This window comes from Lissotriton vulgaris, chromosome 8, assembly GCF_964263255.1.
Source record: "Lissotriton vulgaris chromosome 8, aLisVul1.2, whole genome shotgun sequence".
Taxonomy (NCBI): Eukaryota; Metazoa; Chordata; class Amphibia; order Caudata; family Salamandridae; genus Lissotriton; species Lissotriton vulgaris.
The window spans coordinates 927572521-927578520 of NC_141696.1; positions in this window are offsets into that span (position 1 = coordinate 927572521).

Consider the following 6000-nt stretch of genomic DNA (forward strand, 5'->3'; position numbering starts at 1 on the left):
CAGAATGGAGAATTGAAGACGTGAAACACAAGTATGCAGGTGGATAGAAGAATGCATATATACTGGATAAGGGTTTGAAGCAGTTCATGTCCTAAGGCCTACTTCGCTGCATCAGTACTTGGGTACTGACTATATAATTACAGTTCTGTAAGGAGAGTGCCTGACTGAATTTATAAGTGCTTGAGTGGTAGTGCAGTGAAAGGATTATCACAGACTGCTAAATGGGTCACTACAGAACTGCAAGAACACTCACACAGTGTTTGCTGGAAGTACAAGGATAGAGAGTGAAGATTTGAAGATGTGAAACACAAGTGTGCAGGAGGATAGAACAATGCATATAAACTGGATAGAGGTCGGAAGCAGTACATGTGCTAAGGCCTACTTCACTGCATCAGTACTTGGGTACTGACTAAATAATTACAGTTCTTTAAAGAGAGTGAGTGACCAAATGTATAAGTGCTTGAGTGTTACTGCAGTAAAAGGGTGATCACAGACTGCTAAATGAGTCACTAGTGCAAGAACAGTCACAGAGTGTTTGCTGGAAGTATGAGGATACAGAGTGGATATTTGAAGTTGTGAAACACAAGTGAGCAGGTGGATAGAACAATGCATATACACTGGATATGGGTTTGAAGCAGTACATGTGCTAAGGCCCACTTCAATGCATCAGTACTTGAGCACTGACTAAATGATTACAGTTCTGTAAGGAGAGAGCCTGACTAAATTTATAAGTGCTTGAGTGTTACTGCTGTAAAAGGGTGATCACAGACTGCTAAATGAGTCACTACATTACTGCAAGAACAGTCACAGATTGTTTGGTGGAAGTATAAGGATACAGAATGGAGAATTGAAGATATGAAATGCAAGTGTGAATGTAGATACAATAATTCATACATACTGGATAGGAGTTTGAAGCAGTTCATATCCTAAGGCCTGGGTGTTAGTGCAGTGAAAGGCTTATCTCAGGCTGCTAAAAGGGTCACTACATTACTGCAAGAACAGAACAGAGTGTTTGGTGGAAGTATAAGGATACAGAATGGAAAATCGAAGATGTGAAACACATGAGTGCAGGTGGATAGAAGAATGCATATATACTAGATAGGGGTTTGAAGCAGTTCATGTCCAAAGGCCTACTTTGCTGCATCAGAACTTGGGTACTGACTAAATAATTACAGTTCTGTAAAGAGAGTGCGTGACTGAATTTATAAGTGCTTGAGTGTTAGTGCAGTGAAAGGATTATCACAGACTGCTAAATGGGTCACTATAGTAGTGCAAGAACAGTCACAAAGTGTTTGGTGGAAGGATAAGAAAACAGAATGGAGAATTGAAGATGTGAAACACAAGTGTGGAGGTGGATAGAAGAATGCAAACAACAACATCACTCCCTCGCAAGACTTCTGCGACTCACTCGCCTCGTTCTTCCACCGCAAGTTCGCCGAAATACACAGCAGCTTCGGCGCACCAACCACGCACCCAACCACCGAACCAATGCCCCCCACCACCACCCTCTGCGCCTGGACCCCGGTCAGCACCGAAGACAGCACCCGCACGATGAACACCATCCACTCCGGATCCCCAACCGATCCCTGCCCCCACCACCTCTTCAACAAGGCCGACTCCATCATCGCACCCCTACTCCGGGACATCATCAACGCCTCCTTCAACACCGCCACCTTACCTGAAAGCTGGAAGCACGCCGAGCTCAGTGCCCTCCTGAAGAAACCAACAGCGGACCCCACCGAACTCAAGAACTTCAGCCCCATCTCGCTCCTCCTTTTCCTGACAAAGTCATCGAGAAGACCGTCAACAGACAGCTTGCCGACTTCCTCGAGACAAACGGATCCCTCGACCACTCGCAGTCCGGCTTCCGAGCTAACCGCAGCACCGAGACCGCCCTCATCGCAGCCACTGATGACATCAGATCCCTGCTCGACAACAAGGAAACAGCGGCCCTCATCCTCCTGGACCTCTTCGCAGCGTTCGACACTGTCTGCCACCGCACCCTAGTGCAGCGCCTCAGCAACATCGGAATCCAAGAGAAGGCACTGGAGTGGATCATCTCGTTCCTCGCCGGAAGAACCCAGAGAGTCCGCCTCCCCCGTTCAGATCCGAGGCCACCAAAGTCATCTGCGGCGTACCACAGGGATCATCGCTCAGCCCCACCCTCTTCAACGTCTGCATGAGCCCCCTCGCAGCCATCGCACGTGAACATAACCTCAACATCATCTCCTACGCCGACGACACCCAGCTGATCCTCTCCCTCACCAACGACCCAGCCACTGCCAGAACCAGTCTACACGAAGGGATGAAAGACGTTGCCGAGTGGATAAAGAACAGCCGCCTGAAACTGAACTCAGACAAGACGGAAGTCCTCATCCTGGGGTCATCGCCCTCCGCCTGGGGAGACTCCTGGTGGCCCCCTGCCCTGGGCACCACTACCAAGCCAACGGACCACGCACGTAACCTGGGCTTAATCCTGGACTCCTCCCTCTCGATGACCAGACAAGTCAACGCCGTCTCATCATCGTGCTTCAACACCCTGCGCATGCTCCGAAAGATCTTCCGATGGATCCCCACCGAAACCAGGAAGACGGTCACTCAGGCACTCGTCACCAGCCAACTGGACTACGGAAACACCCTCTATGCCGGAACCACAGCCAAACTTCCGAAAAGACTCCAACGCATCCAGAAAGCCTCCGCACGACTTGTCCTGGACATCCCCCGACACAGCCACATCTCGGGCCACCTGAGAGACCAGCACTGGCTCCCAGTCAGCAAGAGGATCACGTTCAGACTCCTCACCCACGCACATAAGGCTCTCCACGACCTGGGCCCCAAGTACCTCAACAACAGCCTGACCTTCTACTCGCCCACCTGCCAGCTACGGTCGACCAGCCTCGCCCTCGCCGTCGTTCCACGCATCCGCAGAGCAACCACCGGAGCAAGATCCTTCTCCTACCTGGCAGCCAAAACATGGAACTCCCTCCCCATCCACCTTTGGCTAACCCAGGACCACCTCTCCTACAGGAAGCAACTCAAGACCTGGCTTTTCGAGCAGTAACGGACCCCTCTCCCCCAGCGCCTTGAGACCCTCCGGATGAGTAGCGCGCTATACAAATGTCATTGATTGATTGATTGAACATAATGGATAGGGGTTTGAAGCAGTTCATGTTCTAAGGCCGACTGCACTGCATCAGTACTTGGGTACTAACTAAATGGGGAAACAACCTTTACAACGCAACTTTTACAACGCACTACCATTACAACAAAACTTTTACAACGCAACATCCATTACATTGCATGCCATTACAACGCAACCATTACAACGCATGACACTACAATGCATACCACTACAACGCATGTCATTTCAACGCATACCATTACAACGCATAACTTTAGAACGCATAGTACCCGTACACTATCCAACACTTACCCTACTGTTGCACCCCCTGGAGTTAGACTAGTAATTTTTACCCCTACACAATCCAACACTTACCCTACTGTTGCACCCCCCTGGAGTTAGAATAGTTATTTTTACCCCTACACTATCCAACAATTACCCTACTGTTGCACCCCTCTGGAGTTAGAATAGTAATTTTTACCCCTACACTATCCAATGTTTACCATACATGCAATGTAATGTTATGCATTGTAATGGTATGCTTTGTAAAGGTAGTATGCGTTGTATAGGAATACGTTGTAAAGGTAGTTTTTAAAAATCATTGTAATGGCATGCGTTGTAATGGAATGCGTTGTAAATGATGTTGAGATGTAAAAAATGCGTTGTTAAGGTATACGTTGTAAAAGTATGCGTTGTAACGTCATACATCCAACTAAATGATTACAATTCTGTAAGGAGAATGGGTGAATGAATTTATAAGTGCTTGAGTATTAGTGCAGTGAAAGGATTCTCACAGACTGCTAAATGGGTCACTACAGAACTGCAAGAAAAGTCACAGAATGTTTGCTGGAAGTATAAGGACACAGAGTGGAGATTTGAAGATTTGAAACACAAGTGAGCAGGTGGATAGAACAATGCATATATACTGGATAGGGGTTTGAAGCAGTACATGTGCTAAGGCCTACTTCACTGCATCAGTACTTGAGCACTGACTAAATGATTACAGTTCCGTAAGGAGAAAGCCTGACTAAATTTATAAGTGATTGAGTGTTACTGCAGTGAAAGGATAATCACAAACTGCTAAATGAGTCACTACAGTAGTGCAAGAACAGTCACAGAGTGTTTGGAGGAAGTATCAGGATACATAATGGAGAATTGAAGATATGAATAACAAGTGTGCAGATGGATAGAATAATGCATATATACTAGATAGGGTTTTGAAGCAGTTCATGTCCTAAGGCCTACTTCGCTACGTCAGTACTTGGGTACTGACTAAATAATTACAGTTCTGTAAGGAGAGTGTCTAACTGAATTTATAAGTGCTTCAGTGTTAGTGCAGTGAATAGATTACCACACATTGCTAAATGGGTCACTACAGTACTGCAAGAACACTTACAGTGTTTGCTGGAAGTATTAGGATACAGAGGGAAGATTTGAAGATATGAAACACAAGTGTGCAGGTGGATAGAAGAATGCATATATACTAGATAGGGGTTTGAAGCAGTTCATGTCCTAAGGCCTACCTCGGTGCATGAGTACTTGGGTTCTTACTAAATAATTACAGTTCTGTAAAGAGAGTGCATGACTTAATTTAAAAGTCCTTGAGTGTTAGTACAGTGAAAGGATCATCACAGACTGCTAAATGGGTCACTTAAGTAGTGCAAGAACAGTCACAATGTGTTTGACGGAAAATAAAGATACAGAATGGAGAATTGAAGATGTGAAACAGAAGTGTGAAGGTGGATAGAAGAATGCATACATACTGGATAAGGGTTTGATGCAGTTCATGTTCTAAGGCCTACTGCACTGCATCAGAACTTGGGTACTAACTAAATGATTACAATTCTGTAAGGAGAGCGCATGAATGCATTTGTAAGTGCTTGAGTATTAGTGCAGTGAAAGGGTTATCACAGACTGCTAGTAAGCATGGGCGGAAAATCCGTTTCGCTCGCGGATTTTGCGGATTTTCGGTAAATTCGCAACCCGCGAGATTCGCGAATCTCCCGCAAAATCCGCAAATCCGCGAGCAGCGGATTTTATGGCTTGCTCGCACTGTTCGCGTGAGTTCGCGGCTTCCCAGTACAACTTCGCGCCCCGCGAATAAGCGCTAAATTGCAGAAATACGATCTTAGCAAAACTGAAACTACTTACCAGGTTCAAAAGTTCAGGCTCATCATTAGTAGCCATTTCCTGTAGTGCTTCCTGAGGGGCCCCTCCAGAGTTCAGTTGCCAGTTGCAACTATTATGTGACCCTGCTCTGAACCTCAGAATAGTTACACATATGCCACAAAGGTCCTGAATTACAGCTAAGGGAGACAAGCAGGAGCCAGGCTGGAAGTTCAAATCCATTAATCAGCCCCTAATTCATTATTGTCAGTTGGGGCAGGGCAGGTGTTGTAACTAATTTTGCAACAATGAAAGCACTTAGCAAGTGCAAAAGATCACTAATCAGGAAGCACTAAGGAAGCAGGTGCCAGCTAAAAAAATATTCTGTGACACATTAATCAGCCCCAAATTAATTCAGGTCACTTGAGGCAGGGAAGGTGTGCTTTGCTTTGCCACAATAATGTACACTGACTGGACAACCAGAGGGTGCTGTGATGAAACAGAGGGTGGCATGGGTGGGCCAGAGGGTGGCATGAGTAGTCAGAGAGTGGCAGTGGTGACAGAGAGTGGCAGTGATGAAGAAGAGTGTCCCAAACAGGCTGGACACGTAGAAACAACAAGTTCGCAAAACTTGCGACCCGACCGGTAAGTTCGCGTTTGCGAAATTGTACAAAACCCTCGCGAACTGGCAGAAACCCGCGCGAACACAAAAAAAAAAATCAGCAAATTCGCGAGAATTCGCGGATTTTGCGGATTGCGAGTTCGCAAATCCG